Genomic DNA, 23,442 nt, shown 5'->3' on the forward strand with positions numbered 1-23,442 from the left:
CCATATCAGGGGTTATCAACCCCTTACCATTCTTTAGGAGGGAACTTTGCAGGCTATGGAGGTTATACGACAGGAGTTGGTCAAACTCCGAATTTTGCTGGACCACAAGGCTTGCCTGTTGGTTCAGCTGGTTCTATTGGTCACTTGGGGCAGCCTGGTGCCTCTCAAATCCCAGGACAATATTTTCAGAACTTTGGGAGTTCTGCCCAGTCTGGGTGGAATCCCCTAGGTCCTCCTAGGCTTCCATTTCTGGCAACGTTAAACTTGCCAGATCTCACTAAGCTAACGAACGACCCTATCAGATACAATCCGACCTGGCCTCCGGTCCCAACCAAACTCCCTTCGGACATTCCAAAATTCGAAGGGAAGAGTGGTGAAGATCCGGGCGATCATGTAACCACATTCCATTTGTGGTGCTCATCTAACTCCCTCATCGAAGATTCGGTTAGGTTGAGACTCTTTCAGCGCACCTTGACTGGTAATGCGGCTAAGTGGTATATAGAGTTGCCAGGGGGCAGCTTTACATCGTTCACAGACTTAGCTAATATCTTCTTGAATCACTTCCAGTTGCCTGTCCGCTATGATGCCGGAACTGAACTTCTGGCTACCTTTCGCCAGGATAAGGCAACCCACATTTCTGATCACATACAGGAATGGAGACGGAGAAAAAGGCTCATTAAAGCCGAGATCCCTCCGGAGTACCGTCTAGAGTGGTTTTTGAAGTCTTTGCAACCCGAGATCTCCAAGGATGTCTCCATGTCTGGGGTCTATTCTGAGGAGCAAGCCATTTTCAGGGCCCAGCAGTTAGAACTGATTTACTCTCAGTCTGGGATCCTCCAAAAGTACTTGCCAGATGCTCCTGGATCTAAGGTTGATTTAGCTAAGCCGAAGCCAGGTCCGCATGCGGATGGCATCGTGGGGTCAGTAGACTCGACTACAGTGAACTTGTTGAATCAATTGCAGCAGTTGTCATTACAAACTGCTCCTAACAACCAAGTCACAATGTCTAATCCTCAGGCTTCCCAAAATTCTTCCATTAACACCGTCCAATCTGATAACCCCAAAGGAAATCAAAATTCCAATGGGAAAAAGAAGGGACGTGGTAAAAAGAAGAATTCGGATGGGAAGCCAGATGCAAATAAATCTGGCAGCAATGCTGGTGGTGGTAAAGGTGAGTCGAGAAAGAAAGTTAAGTTTCCTTGCAAGTTATGCAGTGGGGACCATCTAACTCATCTTTGCCCTCGAATTGAAAACGCTCAGCGCTTGTTAGGACATCAAGGGACTTCTAGTTCGCAAGCTGTGTTAACTAACCCGTTTCCCCAAGGGCAGCAACTTCTTGCTGGCGCGAATTCGAATCCTGGGACCTCCTCAGGGGGCAACCAGGAAGGGGAGAAAGCATCAAATGTTTTTATGATGGGTTCAAATGTTAACGTGACCACTCGGTCACGCGATTATGGTGAAGCTGAAACATCTAAGGATAAAACGGCTCCCGGAAGTAATGACCTTCATATTGAGCGACCTCTTGTTGAGACTATACCTAGGATACCGAAAGGTTCCGCCAAACGCACGACGATTAACCCTAACGCTAGGGCTGCCCAAAATTACTCCATTGTGGAGGATTTGGCTCAAAGCCCGTGTGCTATGTCCGCTTTGGAAGTTCTCCAATCGTGTTCGTCTCAAAGAAGTTCTTTACTCTCCGCCATTGGAGCAGTCGATACAGGTAACTCGTTAGTGCTCTCTTTCGACATGTCAAGTGTCAAAAAGAGACTCCCTCATCATATGGCTTTCCAGGTAAAGTCAACATACCGGAAAATCAATATTTTTCGCACCGTTATAGATGAGGGAGCTTCCACGTGTGTCATGTCCATGTCATGTTGGAAGGCTATTGGTTCACCTGCGGCTGTTCCTTCACCAACTGTCTTAACTGCATTTGATGGCCATTCTCACAAGCCGCATGGGATTATCCTGGCCTTTCCTATATGTGTTGGAGGAAAGGTCGTTAATATCGAAGTGGAAGTCGTAGATGCTAACCTAGATTATAATCTCCTATTAGGAAGGAACTGGGTGTACGAGATGGAAGCCGTTGTATCGACTCTGTTTCGTGTCATTTGCTTTCCTCATGAGGGGAAAATCGTTAAGGTTGATCAATTGGACTATGCTCCAATCGATCCTCAAGCAACCTCCGACTCTACGGTTCCTTTGGTGGATAACCCTCGCCCGCCGACTGAGAATTTAGGAGTAGGGATGTATTCCTCATTGATGGGTACGTTTGATCTTCCCTCTCCTTTTGCAAGAATCAATGCTATTTCATCATCCAAGGAGTCTTCTCGAGAAAAGTTCTTTCGAACTCATTATTTTTCCGACCCTTAGACCTTGCCTTCACCTACGACCACATTAGTTGAAGGACAAGTTAATGGAATGGCATTTCCTATATCTGCAGCTGAGCTTAGATATCAGTCTATCGTAGACTCTGCAGATAACCATTCTACTCCTTTTTCCGAAGAGGAATTGGATGGTCATGTGGCCCCCGCTTGGAGCTTCGATTCTAACTCTGCCTTGGACTGCTTAGATTCGGTTCTACCTTCTGAAGAAGCAATCCTCGAGGTGATGATGGGTATAGATCGACCTTGGGAAGACTTACACCATCGTTCATATTTTCTTCCGCCATTGCAGGAAGTGGAATCTAGATTCTCCGAGCTCGTTGGTAGTGATGTTTGTACGGTATCGAACCCTTTGGCTCCAACACACACACGTGCTGAAGGTAATATGTCGGTAATTTCAAAGACGATACCTATAAACATCTCTAAGAATCCTAACATCGTCGAGAATATCTTCATCGGAATTGAGTGTTCCCCTGAAGAAATTCAAATTTATACCGACCTATTCAAAGAATATCGCGATGTATTTGCTTGGTCTTATGAGGAAATGCCCGGCATTGATCCTTCTATCGTCCAACATGAGATCAAGACGTACGAAAACGCAAAACCGATTCGTCAAAGGCTTCGGCCGATTAACCCTAGGAAAGCAGCAGCTATCAAAGCTGAGGTTGAGAAGCTGCTAAGGGCGGGTTTTATATACCCTGTTCCTCTTACGGATTGGGTTTCAAATCCAGTCCCTGTAGACAAAAAGCAAGGAACAATCCGTGTATGCATCGATTTTAGGGACTTAAACAAGGCTTGTCCAAAAGACAATTACCCCACGCCATTCATTGATCAGATTATCGACGAGTGTGCGGGTAATGAGATTTTCTCCTTTATGGATGGCTTCTCAGGTTATAATCAAATCACTATTCGTCCTGAGGATCAGCATAAGACTGCCTTCATATGTCCCTGGGGTACCTTTGCATATCGAAAGATGCCTTTTGGTCTTAAAAATGCTGGAGCTACCTTTCAGCGGGCCATGTCCTACGCTTTCCACGACATCAAACATATCATCGAACCATACTTAGATGATCTCGCTGCTCGTTCTCGAAAGAGGACTGATCATCCTAGTCATCTTCAATTAGTTTTTGAGCGATTTCGTTTCTATAAAATCCGGTTGAATCCCAATAAGTGCGTTTTCGCGGTTACATCCAGTCGGTTGTTAGGGTTTATTGTGTCCAATGAAGGGATCCGGGTTGATCCCTTCAAGGTAGAGGCAATAGTTCAGTTGCCTCCCCCGTCCTCAATCCGTCAACTTCAAAGTCTTCAAGGGAAGGCCAATTTCTTGAGACGGTTTATAGCAAACTACGCCGAGATCACTAAAGGGTTCATGCGTTTGTTACGGAAAGGAGTTCCATTTGTATGGGACGACTTTGCGCAGCGGTCGTTTGATGCTTTGAAAAAGGCATTAGTCTCTGCCCCGCTTTTGAGTCCACCGGATTATGGTAGAGACTTCCTTTTATATCTCGCTGTAGCAGAATCTACCATTGGTATGGTTCTAGTTCAGGAAGACGATGCTCTCGTCGAACACGTGATTTATTATTTGAGCCGAGGCTTAATAGGTCCTGAACTTCGCTATTCTCCGGTTGAGAAGTTAGCCTTGGCAGCTGTTCATGCTATCCAGAGGCTCTGTCATTATATTTTGCTACGCAAAACTTTTGTCCTAGCGGCGGTCAATCCATTCCAATTTTTCCTCAGTAGGCGAGTGATTGGGGGAAAATATAATAGATGGATAGTTATTTTACAAGAATTCGATCTCGAGTTCTTGTCCGCCAAGTCTAAGAAGTCTATGGTTTTCGCGGAGCTAATTTCCGAGCTTCCTTGTGGAGAGGATATTGTTTATGAGGAAAGTTTACCCGACGAGCATATATTCCTCATCTCTTCACAAGACCCTTGGTATGGAGATATCATTGTTTATCTCCAGACTTCGAAGTTTCCCTCTACTTTCTCCAAGGATGAACGTCGCAAGTTATGTCACCTGGCTAAAAACTATGTTATCATTGGTGACACGTTATACCGTCGAGGAGTTGACTCAATTCTTCGACGTTGTTTAACCTTAGAGGAAGCAGAGTCTGTTCTTAATGATTGCCACAGTGGAGCTTGTGGTGGTCATCTATCCGGGCTTGCTACAGCCCAGCGCATCTTACGTGCCGGCTACTTTTGGCCTTCACTCTTTAAGGACTGTGTGGAAGCGGTAAAACGCTGCCACCCGTGTCAAATTTTTACTCGCAAGATGCGCGCGCATCCAGCTCCCCTCTTTCCCGTTGTCACCGTCGGTCCCTTCACTAAGTGGGGTATTGATTTTACGACTTGTAATCCGCCTTCAGCGGCGAATCACAAGTACATTATCGTGGCCGTAGACTACTTCACGAAGTGGGCGGAGGCCATGCCTACTTATAAGAACGACAGTGACACGACAGCTTTGTTTCTTTTCAATCAAGTTATCTCAAGATTCGGCATCCCAAGAGAGATTGTCACTGACCATGGCAGTCATTTCCAAAATCAGCTAATGTCCGAATTGGCTTTTAAATTAGGTTTCCGTCAGGAGCATTCGTCCCCTTATTATCCTCAGGCCAATGGACAGGTCGAGGCGGTCAATAAAACTCTTAAGACGATACTCCAACGGACAATCGATAAAAATCGGTCCAATTGGCACATTATGTTGTATTCGGCTCTTTGGGCATACCGAACCTCCGTCAAAACGGCTACTGGTTTTACTCCTTTTCAGTTAGTTTACGGGATGGAATCTATCTTTCCGATCGAATGTGAAATTCCATCTCTGAAATTGGCTGTCGAGCTTCTTCCTGAGACTTCAAGTCTCGAGGAGCGCCTAGTTCACCTGAAACATCTCGATGAGCAGCGTCGAGATGCTGCCACGACGAATGAGGCACATAAGAAAAGGGTGAAAACTCAGTATGATAAGTCTGTCCGTCCTCGTGTCTTTTCAGAAGGTGACCTTGTCTTGGTCTATGACCAAGATAAGGACGCCTTGGGGGCAGGCAAATTCAAGCCTATGTGGTACGGTCCTTTCATTATCAAGCGAGTCTTAGAAAAAGGATCGTATGAGTTAATTGACTTCGAAGGAAACAAGCTGGCGGAGCCCCGAAATGGGCTCTATTTAAAGAAGTATTTTGCTTAGTTTTACCAGGCAATGGCTTCTTTGTATTTTATGTATATTTGTACATATCTTATCGAGCGTTTTTCTGATATCAGCACTTTTTGGTCTGCTTTGGCAGGTGTTGATGGATGATTGGGTTTATTTTGGATTCGCCGATGGTGCTAGTCAGCACACTCGGAATCTTGCTTCCGCAGCTTGGGTACTTTATTACCCAACTGGTCAGTTGTTGACATCGAGAGGCGTGTGTATCGGTCCTGCTTCAAACAATATGGCCGAGTATACAGCTGTTATCAATTTATTGTCCGAGGCAATCTCGTATGGGATTGACTCGTTGGTAGTATATCTTGATTCGCAATTGATAGTGTCTCAGTTAAATAACATTTATCGGGTTAGAGATCCATTATTATATCGCAAATATTTAAGGGTGAGGTTGTTGCAAAGATCATTTATTTACATTAATTATTTGCACATTCCAAGATCTCAAAATTGGTTAGCTGATTCTATCGCTAATCAAGCATTAGACTGGCATATCAATCATTCATCATCATAAAATCACGCATCAAAAAGTCAAACTGTATATATATATATATATATATATCGCAAAAGCGTCTCGAGTGTACATATGTGGGTCCAAAATATACAAAATTGGGACTCAAATGCCCATAATCATGTCAGGCATATCTAACGCCTCGGCTCTGGATGAGCAGCTAAGTAAGTAACTATAGCATTGGCCACGCGCCGGAAGATGCGAACCCAGTCACGTGGCATTCCAACCACATGACGCTGCATATCTGGAGGAAGGTCCTCCACCTCGGCCATTGGTACTTGGCAGCTCAGTCTCGCCAAGTGTCGCTGGACGTTGTTGAGGGTCCTTTCCGCATCCGCAGCCGCCTCTTCGGCTCCTCGGCCACGCCGTCCATGCCGCGGGAATCCATCTGGTCGCACAGGCCCAATGTCTGGAACATGATCATCATATTAGTCATTTGAATCTCATCAAAAAAATGTTTTTCAAAGTTCATCATTATACTTGAAAAATCCTAAAAATCATAAAAACATAAAAATCAAAAAAATCTTACCGATCTCGCCCCATGCTGCATCTGGTGGTAACACTAGGTCAGGATCTCTGCGGAAATCCAGTCCAGCATAGGGGTAGTCGTCTATGGCGATGATCTGTTGCTCCCACCAAGCAAAAAAGTCGTCGTCGAATGCATTCCTGGGCACTTCCCCACCCCCCAGACGTTTCATCAAGTCAGCCCACCGGCCCATACGTGGATCACGTGGACTACTGATGGGAACTGCTACACTGGGGCGGAGTGCGGGAACCTTCTCGAAGAAAAAAGTGCATAAAATGGTTCCGTACCCAAAGTTCTTGGTTTGTCCCCTCCTGATAGAAGCAAGCTGCTCCTTCATGTTGGAAAGTAGAGGAGTACACCAGTCAAACACCGTGGTGAGACAGTCCACTGCTACGCTCATGTTTACCCGTGATGCCTGATGCAGCGAGGGTGATCCGTTCACTCGAGCTATAGTGAACAAGATTATCCGCAAGGACAAACTCTCCACGTTTGGGATAGAGATCTGGCTCCCAACCTTCCGATGACCTGGACAGTAAATGTGAACATAATCGTCTACACTGAGACTATTTCGGGTCCTGCCCCGGGAGTGTACTACCTCTCCCCTTCGGGAAAGGCCCGTGATAAAATATATATCTTCCACTTCTATCCTGAGTGGCATCTGGTCAATCATAAAAGCATCTTCCTCGACATCCCAATAATCAATGAGTCTCTCGAGCAGACGCACGTTTGCTTTCATATTCGGCAATTTGAAGAATTTTAACAATCCGCATCCCCGTAAGGCATCTAATGCCTCATCATTGTTCATAACCTCATTATCCACAGCTGAGTGCTCTCTTTCACGCCATGTGATAGTCATCCTGGAAGAAAAAATCATTTTCATCCATTAGTTTTTTGTATAAGAATGTTTCGCTGCGCACACGCGGGTTACCCTATACACAGTCGCGTGTAGGGCCCTCGTATACGCGATTTATATACATTCAACCCGCGTGTACGCCGCAGAGAAATTTTTTGCAAAAATCGAACGGTGAAACACCAATAAAACTTCCTAAAAACTATCACAATTGATTGCAAGCCAAGTTTAGTGCTTACCTGGAAGTTTTCGGCAAGTTTGAACGGTTGAATAAGTCACGGGGAAGTTTGCTCCTTTTGCTCCACAATTTGCTCTCCAAGTCAAACGGTGAAAATGGTAAGTCCAAAATTTCTTTTTATAAGTTTTTGAAAATGCAAAATTTTTTCAAAATTTTATTTTGTTTGGTTTCATGTCACTTTTAACTTGGGAGCTTGGAATGTCGAGATTGAGTTGTTTTTCAGGACATTTTTGACATTTTTCGACGGTTCGAGACGGTTCCATGACTGCTGACCCGTCATGGCAGGTATCGTGTTCTCACTGGCATATAGGTTAGGGACACCATTTTTCCGTTGCATTATGCATACTAGCCTCCATTTGACCGATACATCTGCTGTAGGGTCGACCCCATCATGTTATGGTTCGCAAGCCATTTTCACTCGCCGATTTTTTAAATCATGACATGATGGTAGAGCCATCCTTTTACATGGGCATCCTAGTTAGCACCTCACTGACATTTCTTTCCCATGCTGCTTCGTTTTGAGTAGGATCGGGAGTCCTCTGTAGTCCCGCCATGACTTACGCGTTGAAGAGTCATTCCTCCTTGCTTCCTCGCTTCGTTCTGGCCCTATATCCTAGAGGCTCCTATGTGTGTTGAGTTGTACTTCTGCATTGCATGTTGACTATTTGCACCTTTTGGCCTATAGCCGGCTTCACTTGGACTCGTGTTTAAGCCAACTGTTGACCATGCCGTCTGCAAAATCAACCTTGCATACCTTTGACTTCTGCAGCTTGACATACCTTGATCCGTGGAAGGAACATACCTTTGAGTGTCACTGACCAATTTTTCACCTCCCTGCATTGAGCATAGGAATGTTCCTTTTCCCAGGAACTAGATCATCTGTTTCACCGACACTCGTTCTTTCCACTGTACCATAGCATTCTTTTATTCTTTTTCCGGCTTATCAGAAAAAGACAAAAAAATTAAATATTCCAAAAAGAGCGGGAACAGGGACGTTATTTCCATTTATTGTTGGCAGCTAGAGTCAGTCGTGTCGCCCTTGAACAAAGCACTCAAAGCAAAAGTCTCCTCCGCATGGGTGGGATTTAGTTTGACTTAGGTACGCCATAACCTTGTTATCGAGTCAGTTCTCCCCCGATTGGTTATCTCTTCCAGTCATATGGAGGGTTCGTTCATGCCTCCTACATGACGGACTTATACAGATTCATTTTATGCTGCCACATAGTCATATTGAGTCGTGCTTTTGTTCAAGGGAAGTTAGCCTGAGTCGGCCTTTCTGCGGTGTCTCTTGACTCATTTTTTAGTCGGCCATCCCTGGTTGTCAGTGTCATGTCTATCATCACATCAGTTATATTGGTCCTTTACTCGTGCCGGTTTGAGAAGGTCCCCATTGACTTCTTGCTGGCGGGTCTTGTCCTTATCGACGACGACACATTGCTCTGAGGACAGGCCTAGAGCCGCACCCTGGCCCTATTTTCATTATTGATAGGTCACCTTGTGCTCAGCATCGATCAGTATCATGGGTCTTTGACTGAGTGGTTTCCCTTGTGTTCGACATCAGCATACATTATCACACATTGGGATTCGTGCAGTACCTTGGTTTCCATTTGACCCTATTGGTGGATACCTCGCCTCTGTGTCGGCTTTCATTATTGGTTGGTTCAGAGGGTTTCTGCCGTGCGCTAGCCACATCTTGTGTACGCCGGAAACGTGCTTCGGTTGGGTTACTACATCTTTTTCGTCCGATTCCTTCCACATTATTGGCCTACGGGTTACACTCGCGCTAGATTGATGGAGGATGCCTTAATGCCTTCCTTCTAGCGGATCTTTCCCTATCGACTCCGACTCATTGCTCTGGGGCAAAGATCTAGAGTCCATTTGGCAGTACCTTGGGGTTTGCAGTCATTAGTGGCAGATTCCTCGCTATCGACAGTGGGAAACCATCATTGTCTCCTGATTGATAGATTCTTACAGGTGTTCGACTTCATCTCATCCATTCACACTTGTTAGATTGTACTGGGTACCTTGACGCTCATTATCATTATCGGTGAGTAGTCTCGCGTTTGTTAACGGTATACATCAATGACCGGTAATCAAACGATTTCTCACATGGTCGACTTCAGATCATTTATTCCCATGGTGTAGAAATGTACCACGGCGGTCGGTGAAGACCTCAGGTTGTATCAGCATTCATTGGTTCACTTGACAGTTGCTCCTGTTACTGCTAGTTGATACCACTCCACCTTATATGTTGCAGTCAGTCACGGCGACATCCTATATGCTGGCACCTGAGTTTGCAGTGTAGTACCATCCTATTCCATCATGTTCAGTTGGTACTGTTTTTTGGGATCAGTCTTTGATATCAGTGATCCGTTGCATCTTTCAGCATCATTGACAATCTTATATGTGATATTCAGACATGTACTTACTCATTATGATCAGATGATCCATTATGTATTTTTCCAGTCATTTATACTTGTATACTTAGTGGATCCGCTTGTACTTGATATGCGGACATGCTTTACTTTTCCTGAGCATGGGTATGCCCGCCTCAGACGGTGTTTCTTTCTGACCTCTTTTTGGTGGCTTGGCAGGCTGAATTCTGGTGAAGTCCTCCTCAGTTTTTCGGCAGAGTTCCTTTCCTTGTACTTACTTAATATATTTCGGCCATCATGTTCCCCTTCTGACCTCATATATTAGGGGGCATCTTTTATAGCTCCAAATCCCACTCTTATGGTTTGTGATGCTGCACTCATGGCCTAGGGCAACCCCTCCTTCCAGACCTGGTCCAAAAATTTAAAAAACAGTGTTTTATTCCCTATACGCGACATTGCCCTGAGTTAAACGCGTGTACACGCGGGTCTGTCATACCCAACCCGCGTGTATCTATTAAAACACTTAAAAAATATATAATTTCCTCTTTTTCGGGCGGTGATCGCGAGTTTACCTGCTGGATCACCTGTTAGTGCCCGTGGCCCAACTGTTCCCAACCAACTCCTAACTAAAAAACTACTTTGGAGAGGGTATAAAAAGACATCAATGGGAAGGCCAAGGGGAGAGAGAAAGGAGAGCAAGATTATTATGCTGAGATTTTTCCCTTAGATCAGGTCTGAAGTCCTTGGTGCTTTCTGCACTTCCCCCATCTTGCATAGGAAACCCTTGTTTCCATGTGTATTGGTGATCATTCATCCTTGATACCATCATTGGAGTAGGACTTGGAAGGAGCTCTTGTCGGAGGCTTGAGGCTGGAACGAATCCGGGAGGAAGCTTGCTTGGAGCCTGCTGAAGGTGTTCAGGTGATATCTTTCCGATATCTGTACTTTATTTGCCTTTATTTATAAAGAAACACGTCTTTGTTCCCGAATAATCTTTCTTTATGCTTATGAAATTCTTGTGTTGAATTCTTGTGAAAGTGGTTACTTAAAGATCTTTTATAACTAACTTTATAGCATGAAGATGATTTGTACATAAGTATTTGTACAGGTACTGTTGTGTTCTTTGATTTGTTTGTCTTGCAGGTCAAAGAAAGAAGAAGGGAACTCCAAGGAGGGTTTGCACCCTAACGGTCTTCTCGAACGTAGGACCATAGGTATGTGCCCTAAACCTTAGAATTTGCTTAAAAGTAAAGATGATGGCTGTGTGTGTGTTTCTTTAGATAAGCAATTTTCAGTCTGGTAGAGTCTTAGCCCAAAGGACCCTAGGGGTACTTTCCCTTCAACCAAACATCGCAGTGAAAGAAGTTTTGATGTAGGTGATTGGGTATTCCTACGGCTACAACCATATAAGCAAATGTCCCTAAAGCAAGCTAAGAAGGATAATAAATTATCACCAAAGTATTATGGTCCGTACCAGGTGTTGCAAAAGATTGGTACTATGGCATACAAATTGGAGCTTCCTGCAGCTTCTCGATTGCACCCAGTTTTCCATGTTTCATGTTTAAAGAATGTTATAGGCGACAAGCTCCCAATTAAAACAATATTGCCAGAACTTGACGAGGAAGGAAAAATTATATTGGAACCGGAAGCAGTCACAGAAACAAGAACTCAACAGCTACGAAATCGATCAATTTCAGAGTATCTTATCAAGTGGAAGAACTTATCCGCTGAAGATTCCAAATGGGAGGATGAGAATTTTATGCAGAAGTATCCAGAACTACTCAAGCGTTGAGGACAACACTTTTTTGAAGGAGAGGGGCATGTTGGGTCCCTATAATACTAGTGATTACCCCATTACTATTGTAGTTATACCCCTTATTTATATTGTTGTGCCCCTATTACCCCCATATTGTTATTTCTGTGCCCCATAGAATCCCTCTATTGTTATTTTTGTGGCTTTATATTATTATTGTTAGGTCGGCTGGATTATATTGTGACTCCTTAGACTCCTATATATAGAAAGGAGGTTTTGTCATTTGAATCATCCAAGAATTGTTCATTTATGTAATGTAAAGGAGGTTTCCCCCTTGAAGAGGCTGAATTCTAAGGCGTTGATCTATCTTTTCTATCTTTTCTTGAGCTGGTTTCATAACAGAGACACAATTTCCTATTTTCCTTTGTACATGGAGTGACCATGATCAAAGATTCTAGAGTTTTTCATTCCTAAGGATATCAGCTTTAACTACTTGTGTGTGGACATATAGGGTCTCAATATGTTAGGAAAATTCTAAAATAATCAACCCCTAGCCAACTCATACACAAGTAGGTCGAGTTGATCTCCTTAGGAATGAGAAACCCTAGAAATTTTGACCACGGTTTCTCTCTGTTTAAAGGAAACTAGGAAACTGTCTCTTTTATTATGCATTGCATCATAGTGATCGTACACATCATGTCATTATCATGGGAGTGACCATCCTGTTAAAATTACTAATTAAAGAGGATAAAGTGTGCATTAAGGTCAAAAATTCTAATAGTGGAGAATGGTCTCCCTCACTAACTCAATGTGGGAAAAATAGGCTATAAAAATCATCACGGTGAGTTCAAAATTTCTTTAAGAGATGCTTTCTTCACCCTACAAGAATTGAAACTTTGAATCTCAATGAATAACTAGGGATTTTCTCTTTCTAATGGAGTCGTCAGATGAGTTGATTTTTCCTTGTCTATAGGATAAACTCAACCAAGAAATTGAAGCTAAAAATTTTGACTACAAGGAGGTTTACTCAAACCCTCCCCAACAACAATTTCAGAAGATGTTGACTCAAAATCTAGCAGATCTTGTGAGGGCGCTCATAACATGATAGGTAGACTAAGAGAATACAACAAGGTGGAGGCCCATTGTCACCATAACACAAAACCTCCTATTCTTTAGTGTACTTTCATCACAAGGAAGGCTTCCCAGTATTGGTCACCAAATAGGTATTTGAGGTCTATGGTTCATAGGTGACAAAAGGATAATCTCAAGAAGGGCACTCAAACTAAGGACAATTCTCAATCCTATAGAGACAAGGAAAAGAAAGCAGTTCAAGAGGCCTATCAAAGACACTTATGATCTCTGGTTTTAGGGAATAATAAATGATAATGGCTTACGAAGGTGCATAAGGATAAGAAAAGGCTTGTGAAATATTAATATGATCAAATAAAGGAGTCACAAGCCTTCAAAAATCCCTAAGTTTAAGCCTAGTGTTAGGCGAGGGTTTTTTAAGGGAAAAATTACCTAGGGCTTGTGACATTATCCCTAAGGACGCAAAATTAACTATGTTAGAGGTTATGTTTTGATGCAATAATACTCATCCCACGTGTATGACATCACAACAAGTCAACGCACTCCTCTTGGTTGAACTTAACCCTATGCCCTAGCCTAACAATTTGCCTTGAAATTCTGAAAATGTGGAAGGAGAACAATAGGTTTTAGAATGGTATTCAATGACATATGATCACTTATGAGGATTCCAGTGCTTTTTCCTGGGTGATGGAATCTAATGGAATCCTACTTATGGAGATATAAAACCCTAGAATGGAGTAAGGGAAATAAAAACCCTAGCTACCATTTTATGAGGGGATAAAATCATGAAGAGAGCTTACTTAAAGATATTCAAGGGATGCCATACAATATCTAGTTAAAACATGAAATAATTTACCAAGATTCCATAGAAATATATTCAATTTAATAAGAACATAAAAATACTAGCAACAATTATTCCATGTAATAAGCATTAAAAAGATAATAAAAAACAACAATGCTCATAAGATATGCATGAAAAATTCCTTTATTATACCAATGTGTGTCTCAAAAACATGATCTAGTCTCCAAGAGAAATTTTATCCATAATAAATCACATCTCCACAAGAATACAAGTAACAACAGCTGGGTCAAAATCCCTTAGGGAGGTCAAAATAGTCCAAAAGCAATGATCAGAATCAAATGAGGTGACTTATATTTATATGAGGTATACCTCAATTAATTTTAGCCTAAGAAGCCCCTAAAAAACGTTTGACAACAAGTAAATCTTGGGTTACAAGCCAACCCAATGGTTCAATGTTAAAACATGCCATAAATGCCCACACATGTGATCTTTAAGCCTCATAAATGTTGATGTCATGCCCTCTTTTGGCTCCAATTTTCATGTCATGGTGAGATGAAGGCTGCAATTGTGCTTGTGTTCCAAGATCATCCATCATTTGAGGAACGTACCTCAAACCCACCTCAAATCATCCTCATGGGTCCCAAATCTATTTGGGGTATCACCACATCTTCTCCATGTGTCTCTAATGGTCAATGCAAGGTCTCCTCTCTCTAGCGTTAGGGATCCATTAGGTGTAACAAGTCCTCCCTAGTCATCTCATGGAATAACATCCTCATTTGAGCTCTAAAACATGACTTTCCCATTAGATAGTGTTAAGGCCAACCTTGGGGCATGTTGGGTCTAGTGGTGCAATCATCAAGAATCATCTATGTTGGGTAAAAAAAGATCAATGTCCCGAGTCCCAGGCATGCTCTAGGACATGTATCATTTTCTCAAATCATCATAAGGCTTAACACTATGATGCAAGTGGGAAACACTACATCTTCTAAGTCTTCAATCTCTTTGAAAGGCCTAGGTACTTGTGGAGTGGGTGCCCTTAAGGCCTGGGCTATTGTGGATCACTTAACAAAACCAAATTAAACTCTAATGAAAGCAACCATTTATCAGAGACTAAGATCATATAAGCATATGAGTGGATCAAACTTTTATGTTAAGGGCATATTAATACTTCAAACTTGGATCACCTTCTGTTGTAACTCAAATCGTTCAAAGGGGTAGAAAGATCCAAGTAAGAATTCACTAAAGACTGACAAGTCCTCCCACTCCAGGAATTTTAGGTTGACCACCTACACACCACAGGGGGTATCCCTGACTATACTTATATGATTTAAAAAAAGAAGTGAATATAATAGGGTCAGATAATAATAAATCGAGACATTTCATTGGTTTTACGGTATTAATAGAAGATGTATTAACCATTAACAACCGATGACTAATATGACTTGTGTATTCATGATAAACTGAAATGTTTGAAATAAAAGTAAATTAAATGAAACATAATAAAAGACATATGTTACAGTAGACTGAAAAAAACACATACACTTGAGATAATAGGTTTACCCAATAATAATGTAAGAATGTCGCAACAAGTGCGAGTTTTATTTATCTCTTGATTCAATACTTCTATGACGGGTGATTTGAATAATAAATATTAATACTCTAAAATAATAAATATTGATGAAACAAAATAGTAATTTTGGTGTCTTACTAATATCCCAAATACAAAAAAATTACAGAAAATCTAAATAAAAAGAATGCAACACTTGATAATAAATCAAATGAAGATCGCTGCTAGTTATAGAGGCAATCTTCTAGGACTACCTTCAATCAAATTCTTAGTATTCAATAATTCAATTCGATACATAAATACCAAAATGTGATAAGACTGAATATAAAAGAAAATTTGAGCGCATAACAAGTCCTGAATTCAATTTTTCAACTATTATAAAGAACACACATACACAAAAAAGTTTATCAAGATTGCAAAATAATTTCCTTCATACGATAAACAGTATGTGTAGCATGTAGAATCAGAACTATGAAAACAAAATTTTCTCTTTAGTTAATAACCCCCCCCCCCCATTACAGGAAATAGAGCTTTAAATAGTAATCTAACAAAACAACTGTCATAAAGTAACTCTCTTGTATTTAATGAAATGTCCGAAGTAAAATTAAACAACTTAATTTTCAAATAAATAACTTAAGCATTATGGCTGCTTTTGTGGCTTTGATACTTTAATTTTATTAGATGTGCCTACAGGAGAAACACTATGGGCTTCACACACCCTGTTCACCGGTGTTTGAGTAGTGATCAAAGATATATCACTCCAATCCTCTGGTTGATTTGTTACTGATTACATCGAATGAACATGGTGGAATGCTTGAGTAGTTGAAGATATTTGTTCCATAGTAAGATTCCTCTTTAAAAGCTTTCTGACCTTAGAAATTTGATCCCGTTCTGCAGTTGATAGCCACGACACATTTTTGTACTTAGTTATGACTACGCTTAAACGAGATTTGATTTGATATCGTGCCTTAAGGAGATTCTATATCAACTTATTTATTCCATCTAGGATAGTAAAATATCTACAAAGAGTGTTCCTTGCCATAGATGGCGAGACCGATTCTTCACAATGTATGGCTACACAGTCAAGGTCTTGCTCTGTATTCTTCAACTTGTCACAAAAGTCTTCATGTGATATGAGCCAGTTTTCCTTTCCCTAAAACGATGGCACAAAAAATCTACCGAAATAATTCCAATCGACTATAAAATCATTAATTTCTCTAGAAGCCTTGTCAAACTCCTCCTGCATGAGCTGCATTGCATTACAATTTTCCTTCATCATGCAAAGGGAGAAAACACACTGATCTCTTGGAGGTAAATTCAACTCTGTTATTGTTTCGCCTTCCAAGGTATTGATGAAGTAAATAAGTGAATCAAAATATTTTAACCTTTCCTCCAACATTGTAGCTGCGCTTTTTTCTTCCAAATTTGTGACTTTTAATTATTAATTTCTCACAGTCAGAGAGGATTTCCACATAATCTCTTACCATGGAGATTTTTTTCTTAATCTCCCTCTAGATATCTTGTTTGGCCTGTATTAGAACCTGTCTTTCTGTGATGGTAACTCTAATTATTTACAACAGGTTTTTAAATTCACCTTGTTTCTGCTTAAGCGTGTCTTGGATTTGTTCAATTATATCATTCTTTTGTTTCATTAAATTTTCCCCTCGATATTTTGCTCTTCACTTCTCCAATATGGCCTCTTCTAGTTCTTGTTCCAGCTGAGAGATTTTGATATGCATAAGTTTTGAATCTTCAGCTTCAGAAGCTTGGGATCTGTTGAGGGCTTGATCAATTGAATTTTTGTAATCTGCTATGACTTTAAGGTGGTGTTGTTCCTTTGCACATGACTCTTCCTTCAAAGCCTCCATTTTCCTAAGTACTTCTTTAATCTCTCCCTCTTTGAGTCAAAGGGATGCTTTCATCTTCTGGAGTTGAGTCTCGACCTCTTCCTTTCTTTCGAAAGCCTGGATTAAGATATGCAAATCATAGTCTAGTATCTTCATAGTGCTCTATATGCCTTTGATTTCTTTCTCCTTCTCTTCCAATAACTTCTTAAATGGCCCAACTTCTTTGGGTTGGCCAAATTTTCGAACTATAATATCTTCCTTTTCTTTAATCTAATTAGTTTTTGTTCTTAAGGCGACCCATATTATATGTAACTGGTCAAAAACGTTTTCAAACATCGCATGCATTTTTCCATTCCCTGTTGTTGAATCAAGCAATCTCCTTGCAATGATTTATCCTGCTTGCTAATGTAGATTGATCACATCCACATCTGACACTTTTCCCAAATTGATAGTTAAGGAGGAGGTTCAAGAACCTAGCATATGTTGATTCTCCCCTATCTCTGGCTAAACCACTGTGAGATTTAGAGTGTTTGTTTTGAAGTCGGTAGTAGAAATAAATCGAGGTCCAACTACGGGGACCACCTCCTTGAATGTTGGTGTTTCTATCTATTGAAACTTCCCGGACAATAAGGCTAACTCTGTACCAGTTGTCAAAATCTATTTTCCCTCTGTGAAATTATGTTTGATGTCAAGGGCCTGCTTTCCAAAATCCTCTGGCTTGGTGTTGTCGATATTCTAATACATTTATTACTTAGTTGTTCTATTTCTTGTTCCAATAGCTCAATGTCCATATCATCTTTTTTTTCCTTCACCCATCACAATGCTTCTGTTGGGTTTAAAACCTCTGATTTTCTCTTTGTAATCGAAGTTGATGTAACAGGTGTTGGTTATTCGGTACTTGTTTCTTGAATTTTCATCTTAGTGGACATCAAGGCATGACGATTAACTCCTTCACCTTATGTAAGCATCTGTGTCACCATCGGTGTAGGAGTATGCATATGCAAGAGGGTATTTTCCAACTTCTCAAGCTTGCTCTCGTGCACATAAACTGATAATCCACATGTTTTTTCAATCCCGAGATAGAAGTATGAAAAGAGCACATGATATCATCTTTTAAACTTGAGAGGAAATGTGTTTTGGAATTGGTTTTAAGGGAAAGTTATCCATGACTACTTATGTGATATTCTTATATTGAAATAGATGATGGAACATGATTGCATGATAACTAAGTAAGTAATGTTACAAAAACAAAACAATTGAGTATTAGTGATTAATGTGATCTCTACTTCTCTATATTATTGATGGTTGGTAAGGTGGGACCTTACATATGGTATCAGAGCCAACTACAATGCTAGGGCCTAATGGGCCAACATGTTTGCTTATAGGTTGATGATGTATGAATGCTGATTTTTCCTACATGTTGAACTATTGTGTATGTTGACTTGGAAGTTTTTGTAGCGGCTACAACCACCCTCCAAAATTTTGCCTATGCTTCGTTTTGGAGCCTCCCTCCTAAATCACAATAGCTTATCTTGCACTGATCTAGGTACTTGTGTTTTGATTGAGCTTTACCTTTTGCTTACGGCTTGTGTTTTCTAACTTTCTTTACTATCTAACCCACAAGCTGATCTCTTGACTTGGTTTCAACTCGGTTCTAGGATTTCCTTAGTGAACTGCACAATCCTTGAGGGAAACCAGCCTTGCTCTCAAGAATTTCACAGTCCAAGCTAGCAATGAGCCTTCAGCTCCAAAACTGTGTAGAGCCAGCTTACAACTTACCTTCAACTGGGAAATTGCGCAGAGCATGAGAGGCATCTTGGGTCACTCAACCCAAAAATTGCGTAGAAGCCTTCCCTCAGAAGCTGCCCGATGCATGAGTTAGTGAGTTGTCTAGTTCTCCCTGGAACTGCACAATCTCTCCGAGCATGCATGGAAAATTTTTTCTCGAAAAAAATAAAAAATAAAAAATCGAAAAAGAATCCCTAGAAAATAGGGATCTATTTTTAGCAGTCAGAGTTGGCACTTGAGTTATTTTTGGAAATTTCCCCCAAGTGTCTCTTTTTCCTAGATTTTTGGCCTTCATGTCATAACATAAATAGAAAAAATCTATTTGATGGACGCTGCCAGAGCTCATTTTCACATTTGATCTTGGAGCTTTGGCATTCCTTAGGAGATCTAGGAACATTTGGCACAATCGTCGCAAATTTTCCGGGTAAGTCTTGCTTTTATAGTACTTTTCTTCCTCTTCTGTTGCTTTTGTTTGCTTGGCTTGTGAGAGTATTATTTTACCCATTTTATTGAACGAATGCTAGTGTTTTGATTTATTTTAGATTGTAGAAATGTTTTTTTTTTAAATTTTGCATTGCCTTTCCCTAGCGTCGCATGTATAACCCAACTTTTGCACTAACGGTCGTCATTGCGATGACTCTCTCCTTGCGCTTCATTATTCTCATCTTGATCACTTGTTTTATTTTCATGGTTAATCATTCACTCAGATCTACACTAACCTTCACTTCCCCCTTTAGATCTACTCATTTTCATGTTGCCATTGGGAAAATTTGGGCTTCCTTGGCCCATATCTAACTCCTCCCAAGCATGCACATCGCATTTCTAGATCTTAAGGCTCTGCCTTGGCTCCAAGAATTTCGCAGAGGTTACCAAGGCTTGGATCCAACTGTGAAATTCTAGGAGCCAATCCTGAGCCTTGGCCACTGGGATTGTGCAATGTGTAGTCCCATCTAGCCTAAGCCATACTGAACTATGCATTGTGTAGTTCCAGTCAACAACACCTCCCCACTGGTAGCTCAAAGTGTGTAATGCACAGAACCAACTGGAATCAGTCACCTATGAGACCCAGTATTGCACAATTCTTCCCAGCAGTTTCCCAGTTTGTTGTTTGGTCTGTTCTTGAAGTGATTTTCGTTTCACACTAATATTTGCATGCTATGAGTGTCCTCTCTGTCTCCAGATATAACAATTTTTGAGAAATTATCCAGCAGTTATAGGTAACATGGCTTCCAAGAGAGTTGCATCAAAGGATACTGTTAAAAGCAGCATTGGGGAAGTAGTTGAGAAGGTGTCAGTGAATTTTAAATTTTATGCAAACACTCAACTGTTCATTGAGAAGGGCATGAATTCAACATGGCAGGAAATCAAGGCTATCTTTATAGGGTAATTCAAGGAAGATCTAGAAGATTGGCATGTTTATGTCAATATCCATTGATCAGGCTTACATAAAGTTGCATGCAAGTACAATGCCTTCCCATGTGCAGACATCATCCACTAGATTGTCTCACACATAGATCCTGAGACTATGACATTTAGCAGTGCGAGTGGGATACAACTTGCTACCTTCAGGACATAGAACTATCATTAGATGTATCACTTCCCTCATTCGGTGAACCGCATGGACACACTTTTCTATACCACCCATAGATTTGTAAACATTAGAGATATTATAAAGCATTGGGTGAAATATTCGTCAAAATTCAGAGTGACACCCACTCATGTTTACAAGAGAAAGTCACTCAGAAAATCCTACCAGTTCTTGATCATCTTCGCATGCCAATTATATGGTCAAGAGAGCACGAAGACATTTCTGGAGAATTGTGTGGTTGTGTTGGACCAGTTGGTGAATGACAGAAGGCCATTCAACAAGTCAGATCCGTTGGCTCTTCAGCTGAAATTCCATGCGACTGACGCCCATAATCCGCCCAAGGATGAACAAGCGAGATTCTACATGTCCACATATTTACTTGATGCAATCTGTGCCCAACATTAGTTTCCTGGCATGGGTTGGACATGGACACCCCAAGAGAATACCATCAATATTTAGTGCAAGTTTCTTTTCGAGTGTAGCTACCGAGGAGTTATGGCAAGGCTAGCTGACCATTTCATCATCCTGGAGTTTAAGTTTATCTTTGAGAAAGATCCACCTTGCATGTCCTAAGAAGTGATGGAGGTAATACTTAACATTACATATTGGTATGCCTTGCCTGGTGGCACCTTCATCAAGATGTTTGGCAGAGAGAAGCCTTCGCATGTTGCATATCAAATCTCCACAAGGTTATCAGTAGGGATGGATAGGAGGAAGAAGGAACCATGGCCTTCTCTTCCTTTGCGGATTGGATTGTACGAGATTAAGAGCTTGAAAGATGCGGATATCGAAGCTAAGGAGATAACGAAGTTTGAGTTCAACACCATAGATTACAATCCATATGATCCCCATGAGATTTGAAAGAACCATTGTGCAAGGGTATATTATCCATGGATCCATGGGGCATATCATTAGGAAGAGGAGGACCCTTGGATATATTTTTACAACTACTCCAAGCTCAATGAATTGGTCATTATAGACACAACATGGAAAGCTTCTCTGCAGGAAGCAACAACAACAACAACAATAAGGAAAAAACTGGCGCAGGACAAGGGTAAGAGGAATATTGTCGAGAAACTAAAGGTTGAGAAAAGATACAAGTCTAAAGAGTATCCTCTCATTGAGAAAGTAACTTTGGAAGTGGAGGAAACGAGGCAACAATGCATAAATAGAGTAGAGCGAAGGAAGAGAGAAAAGAAAAGGTTGGAGGGTGAAGAAAGGAAGTTGCAGGAAACAAAGAAGAAGTTGAAGGAAGAACAAGAGCTAAGAAGGATAGAGAGAGGGAAGAGAAGCAAAAACAAGAACAAGAAGAAGGAAAAGGCATGATGATAGAGAAAACTGTGCCCATACAGGTTGAGGAGTTAAAATAGCCAACAAATGAAGAAGAGGGGGAGCAGATGCAGGATCGAAAGCTTCCTCATTAGATTGAGAAAATTGTTGAAGCAACGGACAGGGAGTTGGGATAGGAGCCACAATACCAAGATACTAACCTCATGCCGAGAATTCCCGGGGTCACCCCTCAGTCTCCACCACCTGCAGTATCAGAACCAGTCCTGAGTGAGAAAGGAGAGGTTGTTATCCTTTATGATGATCCGTGATGGAAGTGTACAATCTATCATTTGATGAGTTGCAACAAAAGATTGTATAGGCACATAGAAAGCATTTCCTAGATGATCACATGTCAACTAAATTTATGAAGGAAAGGGGGATACTGTCAGATGTCAGAAAAAATCCAGTCGCCATGGTCGATGCCACGATGGATTATTTAGGAGCCACGAACTCAAATGTCAAGTTCCTGTTAATAGAGAATGAAATGATGTCAAAGAACTTGCAAGCAGTCGGGAAGAAAGTAGAACAATCCGAAGGATCTGCAATGGAAAATATGAGGAAAGCAATAACTGCTGAAGTATCAACTCTTGAGGCCACCATGTAGAAAATCTATGATGGATTTGTCACCATTCATAAGGTGGTTGTCCATCTATATGGTTTCCAATGATGGAGCATAAATATTTTCGAAACTCTCAAAGACATAAATGTGGCAATCGCCCATGTGTAAGAATGGACAATGAGATAAGGGAGCCCCGCTTCACTTGCTCAAAATGATGAAGTAATAGGCATGGCTAGACAAAGAAAAGTTCCAGATGTAGATCCAAAACTATGAGTAGCTCACCCCGTTCGTCAGTAGCATACATGCTTCATATGCATAGTTGTATAAGAGTTTGGATGTCATGGTGAGAATGCACAAGATCCTGTCAATCGGTTCCCTCACTGAAGCTAAGGAGAAGAACCAAGTCCGACTAGAGATTGACAAGTACATGGAGTAGCTAAGGCGAGAGGCCACCAGTGATGACTTGGAGCTGAGCGCAGAAAACATGCAGAAGTATATTGGTGGTCATGTCATAGTCAAGACCATGCCGCACATGATTTAGGTAAGTTTGGCAAGGGTTCCAATAACATATACCCAGAACCTATGGAGGCAAGAGTCTACTATCAGAAAGACACTATTAAGAAATATGGGGACACCATAGCATAGTACCAATCTTGGTATCAGTACGTCACTGAGAGTAATCAAGTGGATGTTTTCGAGTTGGTATTTCCCAAAACTTTTGAGTCATAGTGCTTTGTCTTGTTAGGATTTCTATAGCCTATTTTGTCTCACATGGGTACATATGGAAAATGTATATTATTTGTAAATATGTTGTAAGTGAAATTCCAAGTGTCATTAGTGGAATGTGAATAGTCACTATGTAATGTAATGAATTATTTGTAAAGGAAGTTGAAGAGTCATGAGGGTAGTCAAAGAGTCACAAGGGGAAATGTTAAGGGTCGCCCCAATCTTTGTTATAAATAGAACCTCATAACTCATAGAACAGGTTTTTGGGAGCCAAGCTTTTGGTTAGGATTAAGCTTAGGCTTAGAGAAGGCTTGGGAGTA

The sequence above is a fragment of the Pinus tabuliformis genome, chromosome 9, assembly GCF_031772625.1.
Source record: "Pinus tabuliformis cultivar Carrire ecotype Pingquan chromosome 9, CPIR1, whole genome shotgun sequence".
In the NCBI taxonomy this organism is placed as follows: domain Eukaryota; kingdom Viridiplantae; phylum Streptophyta; class Pinopsida; order Pinales; family Pinaceae; genus Pinus; species Pinus tabuliformis.